Source organism: Danio rerio, chromosome 23, assembly GCF_052040795.2.
Source record: "Danio rerio strain M-AB ecotype USA chromosome 23, GRCz13ab, whole genome shotgun sequence".
Classification (NCBI taxonomy): domain Eukaryota; kingdom Metazoa; phylum Chordata; class Actinopteri; order Cypriniformes; family Danionidae; genus Danio; species Danio rerio.
This window is the reverse complement of record NC_141043.1, coordinates 39073999-39093685: the sequence shown is the minus strand read 5'-3', so window position 1 is coordinate 39093685 and position 19687 is coordinate 39073999. Positions and strand designations below refer to the sequence as shown.

At 35.2% G+C, this 19687-nt stretch overlaps 1 protein-coding gene across 19 annotated transcripts in view; it reads right to left on the bottom strand.

Annotated features, from left to right (window-relative positions):
• The window catches only part of rarga (retinoic acid receptor gamma a), a 174832-nt gene that overhangs the window by 106571 nt on the left and 48574 nt on the right, over nt 1-19687 (bottom strand). For 2 of the 19 annotated variants that reach the window (XM_087305058.1, XM_087305068.1), the window contains exon 1: nt 11694-11783. The exons of 13 other annotated variants lie outside the window; for them this stretch is intronic. The gene's annotated coding sequence lies outside the window, so the exon portion shown is untranslated. Of the gene's footprint in view, nt 1-11304; nt 11784-19687 lie in introns of those variants that run through there. 4 more of the 19 variants (XM_087305065.1, XM_087305072.1, XM_087305069.1 and 1 more) reach the window with 3 other exon arrangements.

The window sequence follows — 19687 nt, the reverse complement described above, 5'->3', positions numbered from 1 at the left end:
AAAAATATAATAAAAAAAAGCAATTATGAGTTCTTTCCAAATTGAACAATTCAAGTCATCTGGTGAAATGATTATATTCATATCGCAATAAAGATTGCAGAAAAACTAAATATTGTGCAGCCTTAAACTCGATTAAAAAAAAAAAAAAAATCTAATGTTTGTTTGTCTTTTTGTTTTTGCATATACCCACATAAATACACGTGTTTCTAAATAATGAGTTATTGTTTTATTTAACTCACACTTAAAGCATTAAGGTCACCGGTTGGATTCCCAGACAAATCACTAAACTGAATGCACTGTAAAAGCACTAAATTCACAAAAACGCCTCATATTTCCCAGGCACCCCACCGTTTAAATATGCAAAATATAAACCAGAAAGCACAAACCACATCGGGCCATAAAAAAGAGGAGATCTGCTTGTAGTTTGCATATTTTCTGTGGAAAAATAATTGTCATATCCTGCATAAAACATAAGCATATGTGTCCGAGGGATGTTTACAGCAAAGCTCGTTGGACAAAACTGGCTGTCTATTTATTATGCATGGGAGACATTACAATAAGACAGAGAGCAGTGTGCTGTGTAACCTTGAACCAAATCTGTGTGGAATATATTGAAGAAAGATGTTGGGAGACGTCGAGAGGTATTGTGTGGAGAGTCTGCGGCTGGTGGAGCTCCAGGCGCTGAGCGGGTCAAATGGTCATGAAGAGGGTCACAACTGAGTGCTGACGGTTCAAAGGCCAGATGCCATTAACACACACATATACACCACCAGTCAAAAGCTTGGGATGAGCAAGATGTTTTTAAAAGAAGTCAATTCTGCTCACTAGGGCCATGTGTCGTATCTTTGTTGTATCGTATCTTTGTGAAAACTCTGTTCAAAGTCGATGAACACAGTTTTAGTGTTGCAGTGTGGACTATGAAAATGGAGACTCTTAAAAATTATGATGCATTTTAGTCATTTGACCAATTCAGCTAACATGGTGGATGACGATAGTAAAGCAGATGTTTTGGATGCTGTCTGTTTTTAAAGGACAGGGAATGTTGGGAGCTATTGTTCGACTAGGAGCTAGGGCTGCACGATTCTGGCTAAAATGTGAATCACAATTGTTTTTTTATTTAAAATCAAGATCTCGATTTTCTCACGATTCTGTAGACGTAAAATAAGGGTTAATATTGGTAAGGTATTATTATTGTTAATTCTCAAAAATATGGTAAAACATTTATAATAATAATAATAATAATAATAATAATAATAATAATAATAATAATAATAATAATAATAATAGGCCTATGTGAAGGTCTACTGTTGGTTAAAATGCAAATTCTGTATAGTCATTATAGTGGACTTGAACAGACTTTCAATATGTCCTGTTTGTTAATTCACAGCAAAATGATGACATCAGAATCCAACTATTCATAATTCTGAAGTTGAATTATTATATGTTTGAGACATGTGCTTGTCATCTGTCATTAACAACATTATTAGACCATTTGTTTTCACTGGTAAAATGAGACATTTGTCATTATCAGATTCCTTCTTGAATGATATTTAACATTATATAGGCTAGTTATACTGACACAGTAAACCTTTATATTCATTCACTACACTTTGTGTTAGCAACGAAAAAAAGATATCAAATGCTAGTCGTAATCATAACTGTAAAATGCAATATGATCATTTAAGTGAAGTCCGCGCTGGTGCATATGGGAGCGAGTTCAAGACAAACAGTGAGAACAGCGCCTCCTAGGGTCACAGAATATGATCATCACAGAATTTGGTGTAACACCACCTTCACTTCCCCATCCAAATCATTCTTTCAGTGCGACTCTCAAACCATCGCTCTGTGCAACAAACTGAACACTATAACTTTATTACTTGTTATTCACCGAATATGCAGGTTCTGTTCACTGAAGTAGGCATGATTGGTGTGCACGCACGCGTTCTCTGTAGTAAACAAACAGCTCACGGTCGCCTCATGTGATTTCGCAGCCGCAAATATATCATTACATTTAGACAGAAATAACATTTCTGGGTGAATTATACCTTATAAATACAGTATGTGACACTTTTAACACCGTTTGAAGGAGTCCATGGTACTGTGAAGATTTGTGCGTCCAACTTTACTCTTCTCTCCTGACCTTGAAAATATAATTGGCTAAACCGTAGAAAAGCTGAATTAAGATCATGTGTAGGGTTTAATCGAGATCGTGATCTTTTTTTGATTAATCGTGCAACCCTACTAAGAGCTATTGTTCAGTAGAAGAATTATTCAGTTGCGACATTCTTCTGACATATCAAAGAGATCGAAAGTAAATAAAGGGAAGACAGATATGATGCAGGTGAAAGCATCTTACATCTGTGTGCATGTGCAGTACATGAACGAAAGCGTTTTCAGTTGTTATAATGTAGACGTGGAGGATTTTAAGATGAAAACGGCATTATCAAATTTATCTTAATTATTCGACATAGCCTTGATTCATTCATTTGGCTTAGTCCCTTTATTTATTAGGGGTCCCACAGTGGAATGAACCGCCAACTTACCCAGCATATGTTTTACGCAGCGTACGTCCTTCCAGCAGCAGTCCGGTACCGGAAAACACCCATACACCCTTGCATTTAGAATCATACACTACAGCCAATTGACCCTTCTCTAAGCCACACCCAAAACCGCCACCCACCGATCGTGGCTTGGCAACCGTAGCTATGTGCAGGGGCTCTGTCAAGCTTTCGAGCAAGAGAAAGCGTTGTGCATATGGATTGTGCAAATCTGATACCCGGTTTCCTAAAAGTTTGGAATTTTTCCCCTTTTCAAAACCTAAAACCCAAGGGGTGAAATGCCAGCGTGGATCAAGCTGTATGAGGAGCAGTAAAGGAGCGGAATTAGTTGGTTTTGTTTTGATATTCCTGACGCATTCAATGATAGACCAACGGCAATAACTCACACACCTCTTACCCTAAACGGATCTAAACTGTGTTTCCTACAAAAATACAAAGCAGGTTATGTTTCCCAGCTGTCTTTTTCTTTTCTTTCTGCTCGATATTATGAGCACTGCTCCATTTAAGCCTTCGCCACAGTAGTCATACTAATAGCGAATAGGTCATGAGTTATTGATCCGGAAAATATGAATCTGCGAATCTGTTGCTTACTTTACTGAACTTCATATTTCCATCTATTTCAAGCTACAAATATTTGAAATTACATATCAACAGAACAAAACCGAGATGTGATCACAAACTGAGCATTTGCGAACATTATACTTTACCCGCAGCTGGTTTTCATTCATTTATAACCCTCATGCCCATGTCAGAGCTACAATTCATCAACGTTTTTCTTCGGTCTTTCTGAGATTTAGTCACTGGTTATGATGTTATAGCGGGTTAGTGTCTGCTTTTATGATTGGTGTCTGATTAATATTTGCTGGTAGAGAAAATCTATTTGTTCACTTGTGCTATTTATACTCTTATTTGCATTTCAATTTATTTATTTCTTCCACTAACTGCAAATAAGAATAGAAACTGGACAAAGAGCATACAAACACACTGACAGTTATAAGTGCTGTACATTGTTATGGGTAAATGATGCTAATATTTGGTACGTATTTATAATTTTCTCCTTTCTTGCTGCTCTTTCTATGAATGAACTATGTAGAAGCACTGTCCATGCGTGTTTCCTCATCGGTTAGTACCGCTATATTTCATTGTACAACAATAGTCTATCAGGCTTTTTGGCTAAAAAAGAGAAATCCTGGTTTAATTAGCTATAACTAGGTTATTTTTAAATTTCCCCTATCCTGCTGTGCATGAACTAAGCTGCTGAATAGTCAGCGTATGAGGCGGCTAGGCTAACCTAGATTCAATTTTGATTAAGTTATTCTCTAATCGGTTGCCTATTAAGTCGTGAATATACCCCTGTAATGCATACTGCAGTCCTTTTTTGTCTGGCTTTCTCGGATATCTTACCTGTTCACCAAAAATGACTAACTATATCCCTGGGAATATCTGACACCGGCGCTTACACATTGTAATAGACGTGCCAGGCACAAAAGCTTGACAGGCATAGCAACAGTAACTAAGGAAGGCGGGGCTAAGGGAAGGGTCAATTTAGCTTATTCAATTCACCTACAGTGCATGTCTTAAGACTGTCGGGAACACCAGAGAACCTGGAGCAAACCCACAATGAACACTGGGAGAACATGCAAACTCCACACAGAAACACTAACTGACCCAGCCAAGGCTCAAACCAGTGACCCTCTTGCTGTGAGGCGACAGTGCTAACCACTGTGTCACCTAAATAGCTGTTTAAAATTGTAATAATATTTTATAATCTTTAATTATACAATATCTTCAAATTAATTTATCCTTGGAGGGCAGAAGGGGCTTCTTTTAAAAACATTTAAAAATCTTTTACTGATGATAAACTTTTGACCGGTTGTGTACAAACTTTCAAATCATTCAACTGATTTATGTGTCTTGTTGTTTTTCCCGGTGCCACAAGAGGGGTCGGTGGTTACAGTGGTGTCAAGCAGCATTAATAAACAATAGTAAAATACAGCCTCGCCAAATTGGACCTCTGCGAAATTAAACAAAGCGTATCATTGTCATCAAGCAGTCATTTCCCAGAAAGCCCTTCATAAACCTTTTTATTGTGGGAGATAAAACTGACACGTTCGAATTCCTCTGCTTTCTGACAGGGCAAATGGTAGCGCAGCATTAAGAGTGATAGATGATCTAGTGCTTCAGAGTCACATTTCCCATCAATTAAAAGCAGTCTGACACTGAGCCCTTTCCTGGCACCCGACAAACATTCTTCACACCCAATCACTGCACAACACTGACAATGCCCATAATATCTATCACAGCATTGCCCCTCCAGTCATAATTTAAAGGAGAGTCTGTTGTGCTGCCACAGATCCAGCTGTACGGCTCAAGTGCCCATTTATTCACAATAAACCATAATCGCCTGATTCAACCTCATATTACACTGGATATCGTTTAATAATAACACTTTAAATGGATTCACTACTAAAATAAATCGAGCAATACTGTAAGTGAAAAAAATACTGTAAGTGGATTATTTGTTTTATTAGAAAGCATTTAAATATAACGTTCACAAATGTATATTTACCTTTAGTTTATTAAAAAATCTAAATAAAATTTCATCTAAATAAGTAAAATTGATTATACATGTATAAAAAAATTAAGGTTTTAATTATTATAAATTATTTTCATACATACTATTTTATGTATAGTGATTTAAATATTCTTAAATATGTTTTTAAAATTATAAATTAACAAATTAACTTGTTAAAACGTAATAATATACAATATTATAAATATTATGAAATATATTATTTTATAATATTATGTATTTAGACAATACAGAGAAATGTTTTTTGCCTTTATTAATTATTAATAACTATTACAGTAGAGAATATCCATTCATTCATTTATTTTCCTTCGGTTTAGTCCCTTTATTCATCAAAGGTTGCCAAAGTGGAATGAACCGCCAAAATATTCAGCATATGTTTTACACAGCGCATGCCCTTCCATCTGCAACCCTGCACTAGGAATCATTCATACACATACACTATGGCCAATTGAGTTTATTCAATTCACCTGCAGTTGAAGTCAGAATTATTAGCCTAATAATTATTAGAATTATTATTAGAACTATTATTCTTCTTATTATTTTTTTTTGTATCTTTTTTTTTTTTTACGTAAAGCCTAACCAGGGACGAGGGCTGCAAATTAGCTTTATGCTATATGCCCTATGTACACAACATCGTTTATCTTTGTATAACAATGTCAAGTGTATTGTCCCTGTAAAATAAACAAGCAAATAAAAAAAATTATAAAATATTGTGTAATTAACACACATTTAAAATAACATTTGATTTAAACCTTTTTCTAATTTGGCATCGTACGATGTCTAATGTGAAACATTGCGATGGATGATGTCATTGTCATTGTGGGCTGCGGTGAATTAATTATTTATGAATAATGAATGAATTGATAACTAATTAATAATTTGTAGCCTACCGTTTTAACTACCTGTACCGCATGGTCTTTGTTTTACCCATAACCAAATCATAAATAAATAAAGGTAAGTTACACACAAATTAACACCTGTCAATTACTTTTTCCACGGGACACTGGCATGAAAAGGAAGAGTGATCTGTCGTTATAATGGCGTCGACAAACTTGGTTGGAAAAAAGGTGCAAAACCAACAGGAACCAACCAACAGTATCTGAGGTTTTCACTAAAATTACGTAGCGAAAAGCGAAAGACTGAAGCAGTGTACTGACGCTGTGACACATAACCTGATAGATTCAAAAAAGTTCAAAGAGTCGTTAGATAGAGACAACAATAATCATCCTTGATAAACTGTCTGACGTGCACTGCTCTCTAGGGACTGCCTGGAGCTCAGACGTGCACCTAAAGTATGTTGCAGCACATGCCTGTGTGTGGTCACGTGACGTGCATTTTTAGTGGTATTGTGTGGAGGGAGATTTTTTCACAAATGCTAGGTAAAACGCCAGAGTGGACGTGGATCGTTTTTGTTCTAAAATGCCATTTAAAACTAAGACGTATCAGTGTAATCGGGGCCTAATTGTGTATATTTTGTAAGCGGGTTGCTGCTGCGACGGGGACAGGGCAGATGATCGTAATGACGGCTCAGCATCGTGATGTCTGTCTGCCATCGCGATGGACTATAGCATCGTCTATCGACTCAAACCCTATTACAGTATTATAATTAAATATTTAAACTAAAATATTCATATACATTTCAATAAGCTTTAAATAATTACTATTAATTGAAAAGTATTTTTGACAAATATACATGCAAATATATCAGCTAATTATTTAAACTATTAAATTATTTAAAGACTTTATATGTCTATCTTGTATAACATTTTTCTTTTTTAAAAGGCCTTTAAATAATTCAATGTTGCACTTCTTTTTTGTGGGGGGGATGATTCTAAATCCCCATTTTTGAAACAAACAAATAAATAAATACATCAATAAATAAATACATACATCAATAAATAAATAACCAAACTTCAGAGCTTCAGACGAGGTTATACAGAAGACCGAGAGACAGAGCATGCAGTGGAAAGAGTGAGCGATAAATGCAGCAGACGAAAGACAGTTCTGACAGTTCTGTTCCGCAATGTGATGTGGACAAGGTGAGTCCAGGCACACGGCAAGAACGGATAAACAACAGAAAAAAAAGAAAGCCATTTATAGACCCATAAAACGCCTGAAGACTAAAAAAGCCAACATGACCAGCGAGCTTATTTACGCTCCCTGTATTCCTCTGTGGGAAACGAGGTTAAATAATTGGTTAAGGATCAGAGCATTAACATGATTGTTGCTAGATTGTAGTCGTGGTTTATTACGTAGCGCAATCAGACAAGAAATCAGATTTATAAAAACAAATGACATGACCGCCGAGCTCAACTAGCCATTTCAGATGAACACAGTTTATTTAATCAGGGCAATAGAAGGTAATAGATTGCACTCATTACAGTAGCACTGGCACGGGGAAGCATTCGCGCTCGTGAGTATAAACACACACACTAACATAGACACATTAATAAAACAGGCCTGACTCACACACTCATACACATACACACACACACACACACACACACACACACACACACACACACACACACACACACACACACACACACACACACACACACACACACACACACACACACACACACAGGAACTTCTATAAGCAGATGTCGGACACTCTCTCCCTTCCACACACATATAAAGTCTTATATACACACAAAGTCAAAGGGATACATCCCTGCACACCTGCAAAAATATACAAGGGAAACAGTGATCTGATGGTTTCCTTCATAATTACAGAGTACAGAACAAAGACCCCAACCTTCCCGGATCCCCCATAAACCACCTGTTCAGCCCCTCCCTGATACTTATATTCCGTTGCCCCCCAAAAACATTCCTGAGAGAGTCAGGGATAAACTGATGGATTTATGATTTCAAGGTAAAAAAGGGAGGCAGATGAGCTAACAAAAAAGACTGAGATATGTACAGACAGACAAGTTAGGGGGGTTTAATGAAGGTCTTTATAACAACATCTCAAATATTAATTGAGAAACATGCACTGTCTGGGCAACAACTCAATCATTATCTCATCATCATGCACAAAAAAAACATTCTATCGAAAAGAAAATTAGACTAGGAACCTTTGAACGATAAACTATCCAGCCAGCAATAGAACCAACCATAAACATAGTTAAATAATAATAATGATAATAATGATAATAATAATAATAATAATAATAATAATAATGATGATAATAATAATAATAATAATAATAATAATAATTAAATGCACCCCTTTGCCATGATGACAGTAAAAAATATTTGACAAGATATTTTTCAAGACACTTCTATTTAGCTTAAAGTGACATTTAAAGGCTTAACTAGGTTAATTAGGTTAACTAAGCAAGTTAAGGTAATTAGGCAAGTCATTGTATAATGATGGTTTGTTCTGAAGACTATTGAAAAAATGTAGCTTAAAAGGGCTGATAAGATCCCTAAAATGGCTTTAAAAAAATAAAAACTGCTTTTATTCTAGCCGAAATAAAACAAATAAGACTCTCAAAAAGAAAAATTAGAAGAATCCAACATTAAATTTTTTTATTTTTTAATAAATATATTGCCATATTAATTCGATTGTACCAGATTATTTAATATCTCGATTTAAAAATAATTTTTAAAATATTAGATTAATTGGGATGATTCTGCAGGGGGAATGTATCTCCATAACATCTAATAAATCTATAAATACAACCAAGAAAAAAATATAATTGGAATAACGTGTTTAATCATTTTCAGAGTCTAACATTATTAAAATAGAGTAATTAAAAGATAAAAATAAATATAATTGAATAAAATTAATCATTGCTGAAGTCACAAATGGTAAAAAACAAATTTATGCCTGAATGCTTTTAAATTAATTATACAAATCACAGCAATCAAAATCGCATGCAAACGATAAGTTATAATACAAACTCAACATTGCATATCTTGCCATTATGACTATTATATATGATCACATTGCGATATCGATGCTGAAACAATATATTGTGCAGCGCTATATATATATATATATATATATATATATATATATATATATATATATATATATATATATATCAAAGTATATAAAAATTACAAAAAAATTATTAATTAAATTTTACTGAATTTTATAAATAAATTATCCATACACAATTCTTTATTTAAAGTCTTTGTTTTAATTTTTTTAAATTATAGTAACTTTTAAAATGCTTTTACATAAAAGTATAATAAATATTTGAATGATAACGTAAACATACATATTACATAATTGTAATAAAAAAAAAAAAATATATATATATATATATATATATATATATATATATATATATATATATATATATATATATATATATATATTATTAGGTAAATAAACTATGTGCATAATAATACAGATGAAGTTCAGTAAACTTCCCATATACAATGGTTTACTCATTATTTTTAAGTAAAGTAACTAATCACTTATTACGGCGATATATATATACAGTATAGTAACATGCTGTAGTACCGGCAGCGAGTCACATTCACTAAAGTTAACAAGGAAGTGACACTGCAAATCTAAATCACCTATGAAGATTAGTTGATTGATACATAGTGGTTAAAAGACACATTTAACTGTCACTCAAAATGGAAAGCACACTCAAGAATATAATGACAGCAGTTTACCCAAACACACAAACACATTAAGACACTCCCGTATTCCATTACACTTACTGTACTGCTGAGATCAGACTGCACAGTCCCGCTGGAGTCAGAGTGGGAGTTTTGGTTTTGGTGGAACGTGAATATCTGGTTTGACAATAGTTTGTTTTTCCTTGTCTCTACTTCTTTTGTCTGCGTTCATGTAAACTCATGTTGCTGATCTGTGAGACATAAACAGCTCAAGACAAAAAAGGGCTGGCCCATTCCTTTCTCAGTTGACAAAAAAGAAAGAAGCCATGCATATATTTGTTTGTAAGCGTGTCGTTTTAATGCTGTAACGCACTCAGACTTCTTCTCAGCCCCAGATGTGTGTTTGGATGTGAACATTCTGTCACTTGTTAAAATAAGACCTCATAAATCACGCTCGGCTCTGACACTGTTCAACACTGCTGGCATAAACTTCCAAAAAACTTTTCAGCTCATGAAAATCTCACACACAACATGTTGAAAAGCAAAAGAAAGCAAGGTCTTTCAGATCACAGACTGAGTCAGAGAACAGCACAGAAAACAGGTGTTACATTCAACGCAATACTGAAGTTTACCATTTAATACAAAGAAAAAGTAACACAAAAAGTCAATACTGATGTGTGCATTTTGGATTTTGTGTCTTTTTACAAAAATTGAATACTTGCTCATAGTGATTTCACTTTACAAACACAATATAACGGCAATATCTTTAGCGGACCGTTCATAAAAATAAGAAAGTCTTTCATTATCTTTTCCCCCCTCTTTTAGCAGAACACTAATGTTCAGCTTGTTTTTTCCCATGTACTGTAATTATAATGAATGTGGACTGAAGGCTTTCAAGCCTCAAGAGGGATGTAGAATTGCTAAAAAAAAAAAAAATCTTAAAAGCAATCCACATGACTCATACGCTATATTTCAACTCTTCAGAAGCCATATGATGGATTTGTATGATGAGCAAATCCAATTAAAGTTATGTTCCTGTGCACTATTGAGTCAACTCAAGAACCGGAACCAATCGTTCAAAACAGTTTTGTCAATTGGATCATCCAATTCATTAAAAAGATCTTGCTTACAAAATAGCTCCTTCACTCATGAAGAACTAGGGCACATATGTACAAATTATGAGTCTATAAATTGGATCCTTGATCAGTTCCTTATTATAGGTCTGCAAAAGAGTTGGAACAGTGAGTTGTGTGGACAGTTTATATAAAACAAAATACAGTGTTTTTATAACTGCTTTGACATTTACACTGCATAGACAATGACATCCAAACAACGACGTGCCAAAATATTACAACTTTTTCTAAAACAACCAATTTCACCATTACCACATTTTTACCCAAAACTGACAAACATTAGATGCTTATTTAAAGACTTCAATAACCACAAACTGTAGCACAGACGACACTCAGTCACTTACAAAAACAAATCTCAAATTTACAAACTCACACTTAAAGCTTGTAAGCCACAGGGCTACGGCATAAACACTTAAGGCTAGAAAGAAAGCAATACCTGTCAGGGAAATGTTTCAAATTTTACATACGTCAAGGTACAACTGCACCTGGTGAAGGTATGGAACAAAGTAACCAGTCGTCTTTTTAACACATCGCGAAAACACTTGCATCAACGCCGCACGAAAATAAATCAAAACACACGCACGGCGCACGCGCTACTATTAGATGAATTCAAGAGAGCCGATTCGCGCGAGCGTATAGCGAAAGACCGAGCAAAAGTTGCCAGCGGTCAAAACGACTCTTTCATCAATCCATAGCTCCTTAAATGTATCTGCTCAAGTTTCGTTTTAAATCGCCCTGGCTTCTACTGTCGCTATATGCATCATACCTGGCACACAAAAGCGAAAAACGAATACAAAACATCGGTTCTGTGGAAGTTAAACTCACCCGTTGTGACTGAAATCCGCGAGAGGAGAAGAAAAGAAGAGAAGAGAAGCACGCGCGCTCCGTTCATCAGAGTCTCTTTCACACTACACTGTCGTTTCTTTCTCTCTTCTTCTTTTTCTCTGCCCCCTTTCTCTCTCTCTCTCTCTCTCTCCCTCCCTCTTTCTCTTCTTTTCGTCTCTCTTAGAAATAATTATGCGCTCTGATTCATGAACCCTGTCTGGGTCACGTGACTCCACCCTTCAAATATACAGCACATTTTTCACAAGCCACAAAATGCCTGGAGGGAAGAAACAGGCAAGCTTAAATTTCTGTTTTTAATTCTCTGCCTCTCTTTCTTTCTTTCCCCTTCTTTTTTCTCACTCCTTGAACTCTGTGTATTCACAAAGTGACATGCACTGAGTAGCACATGATGTAGGAATGCCAATGAGGAACTGCTTGTGAAAGTTGTTGGATACAGTTTCTTTGCATTTAAGATGGCGTGAGATCAAATTTGATTTTAAAGGAATTGTTCACCCCATAATGAAAATCTGCTGTGATTTTATTTACCCTGAGGTCATCTCAGATGTATATTTCTTTCTTTAATACAATATTACAGAAGATTTTTTGCGGAAACCGTAAATCTTATATACATAAATACTTGTCGTACTGATGAACAATAAAACACAAGTGTCTTCCATCTTTGTTGTATATACATTTCTGGAGAGAGCAAAATACATCCCAGGAGTTGTTTTTTTTTTTTTACAGATTTTGTTTTCTCAAATCCACCAGAGGCCGCTGTGTACACTTTTTCAGATTTCAAATTTCTCTTGCGAGTGGCATTCGTGCCTGCTGTTCTCACGTAAATCCACCAGAGGCCGCTGTCGACTGACTGATTTACTGAATGACCAACCGACCGATAACTCCACCTTCTCCCTTCCCTAAACCCAACCGATAGTGTTTTGAAAAGAAATCCAGAAAAAGAAAAGCCCCCTGATTTTAAAAACGTTTTCAGATTTGACCACATTCTCACCCTGTTGTTTACTGTTGTTTTAGTCTTACCTTGTTTCTGGAACCGGACTCGAACCCTGTTGTCTCGCTCAACTCTGCTCTGTGTCTCAAGTTTACCAAGGTACATGTCAAGCTACCGGACAAACTGGTAACAGTGGAAAAGCTGTCTATATGGAGATAAGTGGTCAGCTAGTAAGCACGAAAAGGAACGGTGTCATACCACCACATGCCATTCGTTTTAAACAAATGCAGCCATACGTAGCTCCGGCTACATAATTCATGATCTCCAGAAATGTATTTAGAGCTACTCTTTAAAAATGAGCCTATGTTGCATAATAGGATGCTCCAGGCTCGTAAATACATTCAAGACTCTTTGCTGAGTTTGTGGATTGAAGGTGGACACAGTTCCTTTATATAATTACTGTTGCACTTCTGGTGTGTATTGCCTCTTCTTGTTGAATCACTGCATGCCTCCTCTACTGTCCAACCTTGAGGCAAAGAGGCTACAGCAGCAGAAGACCAAACCGGGTGCCACTGTGGTCAGCTAAGAACAGGAAACTGAGGCTACAATTTGCACAGGCTCACCAAAATTGGACAATAAAGGATTGGAAAACATTGTCTGGTCTGATGAGTCTTGATTTCTGCTGTGACATTCGGATGGTGGATTAAAATTTGGCATCAACAACATGAAAGCATGGATCCATCCTGCTTTGTATCAACGGTTTAGGCTGGTGGTGGTGGTGTAATGGTGTGGAGGATATTTTCTTGGCACACTTTGGGCCCATTAGTTCTAAATTAGCATCGTGTCAACACCCCAGCCTCCCTGAGTATTGTTGCTGACCGTGTCTATCCCTTTATGAGCAAAGTGTACCCATCTTCTGATGGCTACTTTCAGCAGGATAATGCATCATGTCATAAATTGTGAATCATAATCATTTCAGACTGGTTTCTTGAACACGACAATTAGTACACTGTACTCAAATGGCCTCCACAGTCACCAGATCTCAATCTAACAGAGCACCTTTGGGATATGATGGAATGGGAGATTCGCATCATGAAAGTGCAGCCGACTAATTAATCATGTCGATATGGACCAAAATCTGGAATTTTCCAGTACCTTGCAGAATCTATTGCCATGAAGGATTAAGGCAGTTCTGAAGGCAAAAGTGGGTCCAACCCAGTACTAGTAAGGTGTACCTAATAAAGTGGCCAGTGAGTGTATGTATTTTTGACACTCAGTAGTCCCAATAGAAATAGCTTTTTTAAGTTAAAACTCTCCTATATTTTTAACAGCTAATTGTTTTTTGGTGGACTATCACTTTAATCAATAAATATTATGATGACTCCACAATCTTTTAAAAAAATCATAAAAAATAAAACATGCTCTAAATACAGCAAAACATGCCATTGTGTTCCATGCAAACATACACTCTAAAAATGATGGGTGGTTATAACCCGGTTGAGTCAAATATAGACAAACCCAACTACTAAGTTAAATGTCATTTAAATTTAATTGAAAAAAATAACCCAACATTGGGTTTCTACATACTGTATTTGAACCAACATTGGGGTTATGCCAGCACAGTATTTTTTAAAGCATAACACTGAAGCTGAATTAAATGAATTTTGCTTTTGAAAAGCATAACAGAACACAAAGAGCACCAATTGATGTTTCAGGGTTGTCATAAATAATAATAAATGTGCTACAAATGTCCTAAATACATTGTAGAAAGTTCCAAGCTTCAGTGTTGAGGGTGTGTCAGTCTATATGCCACTGTTTATGTGTTTTATACCAGCACAGTGTGCAGTTTGTGCTTGTATGGAACAGTTCTGTGTTGGCTTGTTTGTGGTTCTGGGCGTTTGCCTGGTTCTTCCTAAAGCTGCCATTCTGCACTGGCTTTGGTTAAAAGAAACCCCCAGAAACCTCACAGTGAAGACACACCTTAACTGGCTCCGCTTTGACTGTGCCATCTCGAGCTCAGAGATGTGGCGCGTCAGGGTTAGCCTTGGGTCTGTCAGTAAGGCTTTAAAATAAATCAAATGTAAAAGTCGGGGTTTGAAAGGATTAGTTATATTGAAAGTATTTTGTGTGATCATATTATGATGTTGTGTTTACAAAAGTTTGCTGTAAAAATTGGCTCTGATTTCAATGGTTAAAACACTGCAAAAATGCTGCAATGAAAATCTGTAAACTCATTAACAGTAAGTTTCCTTAGTATACACAGTGAACAACCGTACATACACTTTCCTAGAATTACCTGCCTGACACTTAACCTTTTTTTGCATTTACAATTTAAAGCATTGCATAACCCCTACCCTACCACAACCACAGCATTGAAAGAAAAACATAAATAAACATAAACTTGAAAATAAAATATATATCATTCCAGAGTTTCTGAGTTGACAGTGAGAAAACTGTTTACCATACTTGTTTAGTCCATGTGTTGTCATTTAACATGAGAGGCTTGGCAACATCTAAAAGAAAGAATATACAAAAGAGGTGCATCTTAATACAGCAAAAAAAAATTAATAAATAAAAAATAATTAATAATAATAAATAATAATATATCCTCTTGAATCACAAAACCTTCCAGATATATCAAAGTTAACATTGAGGCAATACTTATATCATATTTTTAGTCAATATGTTATCATTTGACATGAAGAGTTTGGTAACATCCAAAGAGTACAAAATAAAAAAAAATAACAGAAAAAAAATAAAACAAAACTGAATACATTTTCAGGGAGTTCTTCAAAGTATTTAATAAAGGAGGACCATTTGTCTAGAAACTTGCGTTATGAACCTTAAATCATATATTTAATCTTTTCCAATTGAATGTATAGACATCACTTAATTTATCCAGCCAGCGTTTGTTGGGGGTCTACTCTTTTCCACTTGAATAATATTAAATGTTTTGCTAGTAGTGTAGTGAAAGCAATAACCAAATATACAGTTGTCAGAATTCAAATATATAAAGTTAGAATTATTAGCCCCCCTTCAAATCTTCTTCTTTTTTAAATATTTCCCAAATGATGTTTAACAGAGCAAGGACATTTTCACAGTATGTCTGATAATATTTTTTTCTTCTGGAGAAAGTCTTATTAGAAGCATTTTTTATGAACCATTTTAAGGTCAAAATAATTGGGCCCTTTAAGCTAAGTTTTTTTCGACTGTCTACAGATCAAACCATCATTATACAATAACTTGCCTAATTACCCTAACCTGCCTAGTTAACCTAATTAACCTAGTTAAGCTTTTAAATGTCACTTTAAGCTGTATGTCTTGAACAATATCTAGTCAAATATTATTTACTGTCTTCATTGCAAAGATAAAATAAATCAGTTATTAGAGATGAGTTATTAAAACTATTATGTTTAGAAATGTGTTGAAAAAAATCTCTCCATTAAACAGAAATCGGGGAAAAAATAAACAGGGGCTAATAATTCTGACTTCAACTGTACATCTACATAATCACATTTCAGATGCTATTTCTTATAGTACTCAATACCAGTGATGTAGTCCTATAAAAAGGGGATGTACTTTTACTTACCCAACCCAGTTTCTTTGATTCATTAGCAACATATTTATTTAACATAATTTACCTGTAACTATTGACTTCCACAGAAGGAAAAACAAATACTATGGAAGTAAATGGTTACATGTTCCCAGCTTTAACAGAATAAAAAAAGACAAACCAGTTTGGAACAAGTAAAGGTTGAGTAAATGATGATGATTTTAATTTTTTTGCTAATAGTCTAATCCTGTTCAAATCGTTATGCTTAGCTATTAGTGCCCCAAGCAAACCATGAGATTGGCTTTAAAGGGGACTGAGGTGATAATTTAGTGTACAGTTTATGAGGTAATCACAAACGTTTTAGGTGGCTGAATAGAAATATAGGGGGCTAAAGCGATGCCCATGCTGTTTTATAATTGTACCTGAATGTTTCAGAGAAACATCATTTAGATGACTTGTCGTCGTCCTCGAAAAACTCACACAAAATTTTTTACAGATGTTCCGGTCGTCAGGGGGGCGGGCAATGGTGTAATTTAAACAAAAATCCACCTATTGCAACAAATGAAGGTGCGAGTTAAAAAAACATTTGGTTTACACGCATAAGGGGACGCAACAGAGAAGTTCAATCAGCAAAACAAGTGAGTATACTGAGGGTATTCACAATTATTAATCCTCAGAAGTCCTAATACCCAAACAGCTTGTGGAAAAAAGTAGGCATACGGAATAAATGTGCCTATAACCCCGACTACACCACGCAATACTGAAGCGTCATACTACAATGCTCGATGCTCAATACTACAGTCTAGAAAAATCGAAGAAAAAGATTTTCATGGAACGCTTACTCTAACCCCATTATTGAAATGCTTTTGTTCCTTCATTCATTCAACATCATAATTCATCTTAAATTGATATTAATTTCATGCATTATTCACTCATGAAGCAGTAATCTCCATGCATTTTGTCTTCTCCCAGTGTCCCTTAACTGTCATCATCCCACCACCACTGAATAATCAATACCAACTATATTTTTGGAACGGTCAAAGACTTCTGGATGCATTTCTTAACACAATGTTTATTTAGCTATGCTGCGCTATGTTATGTTAGAAGAGTAATAGATTAAAACACATTTAATGTCACCCTATAACCTGTGAGACCTTTTAAGGTTAAAATTTTAAACTGTAATATAGCAGTCTAAACCAAAAGCAATCATCACTAACTGTATATAATTTGAAAGCTTAAATTTTCTTTCCAAATTTTCATTTTTGATAGATATTACTGAGCAACAGTTATTTATTTATTTGCTAAAAGAATACATATTGTAAAGCATTCGTAAATCATACTAAATTACTTTGCTACAGCAATCCACATGTAAAATTGAGTTTAGATGTTTTTTAAAGGTTAAATTCAAATAAAATATCGCCAATCTGCCCAAACTAATTTAAAATTGTAAGTTTACTTTACAAATATTGTCAAAAGTATAAAACAAAAATGTTCATGTTCCTCAAAACATAGAGGGCGCCCTTGTGTGGTCATCAATGTAAATTGAATTTGGAGGTCATGTTTGGAACTGCAGCCAAACAAAATCATACTGAAAGCTCATTTTTGAGATATCAACATTAAATTTGGAATATATTTTGTTCAGATATTTAGCTTTGACTTTCTGTCAATTTTTAGGCTAGAACATGTTTTGCAAAATGCTAATTTTATGTATAAAATTAACGTGTACACTTTTTTCATCAAGTAAAAGGCATACAACTTGTTTTATTAAACTTTTTTTCACTTCATTTTCCAAAAAGTTGTGGCGACAGTTAAGGGGTTAAGCAAAGGATGCAGATATAAAAAAAAAACTGGCAGATGCCAGAGTTTACAATTTCTGCAAAAGGTTTATTTCATTGTACTGTATCAACATAATATTTTAAGAAAGCAACACACTTACAGTTTCAAGCAGTTTCAAGCACTTTATCTAAAATCTAAGCACTTTTCAAACCTTGAAAACACTAGATTCAAGTATTTTTAAAGATTTCCAGCACCCGTACAAACCCTGCAAATAATATTTAAAATGTTTAAGCATTCAATGCAAAGATAAATTTATTTCACTGCAAAGATAAATCAGTTTACTCAAATGAGCTCAGCTGAAAGTAAAGCAGGAGGACACTTCAGCAGCTTTGGCATTAGATCTCAATACACTAGTCAACAGGAAGTGGTTTACATGCCACACAGCCCTGCGCTACACATCTTGCATACAGTATCTCTCTCTGAAAACATACTAGCAATCAGTCCAAAGCAGTTAACACTTAGAATGTGGTAATGCATTCCCCATTTTAAAAGAAAGATTAATATCCTTTCTTTTCAGCATTGAGTGTACCCAGTTTGAAATGATATTACAGTGTGCGCTGTCATTCTCCGCGTGCGTCTGAGTGAGTGTGTGTCTGTGTGTCAGTAGCAGGAGAGAGGTCAGAGGTTAGCAGTGTTTGTGTTTCATTGTCAGTGAAGTGTGCTGGAGGTTGAGATTTATGATCTCTGTGTTGGGAGACTGCAGAGTGGAGGATAATGAAGATAGATCAGGCTGCTATCTCTCTTTCTCTCTTCCTTTCTCGCTCTCCTCCTTCTCCAACACTACCTGTGTACTTCTGTCTTTGTTTTTCCATCTTCCACACCACATTTCACTTTCACTTGCTTCAATCTTCCCATTACCCCTGCTTTTTTAGTTGGAATGCAAAATGCAGAATGTCAGATGTACAGGACACTAAGAAAAGTCTGTAGAAATATCACCCAGTGTAAAGACGTCGGAAATAACATAGTATTGATATACTGTTTGTTTGATTGCTTCAATTATTGAGCACATTTAATAACAACAAATGTTGACTAAAGTGCTTTACAAAATAACCAGCACACCAAACAAAAACATGACCTGATATATTAAAGGCAAACCTTTCCACCGATGAGGAGCTGCATCAAAGAAAAAGCCCTGACTTCTTTAGATTTGGGGAACAACTAGTTGAAACTCCGACTGATGAGGCCTAGATAAAGTATGCCACTGAAGAAACTCACCAATGTGAGTAGGTGCCAGACCATTCAAACCTGTAACATTACTGTAAATGAACATCCAAATGCCACCCACACTGATTGGAATGACATTTAAATGACACTTTCCACTTAATAACAAAATAAACACAGATGGGAAATTGATCATGGTGAGAAAAAAGCAGTAAAGAAAACAGTATTATCTTATCATAGCATTAAGAATATGTTTGCACAAGCTCTGCAATTTAATAGCTCGGTGTTGACAGATGAGGTCATTAAATTACATTGTTATAGTTTGCTTTCCTTGAGCGGGTTTATTTCTGTCTTTAAGTGTACATGCTTTGAGTAAATGTGCATTGTGCTTGCTGTGTCATAATCATTGCAGCACAGTCATTCTCCAAAATCTTCTAAAGATGAATTAGTTTCTATATCATACCTGTCAACATTGGGATGTGAAAATAAGGGACA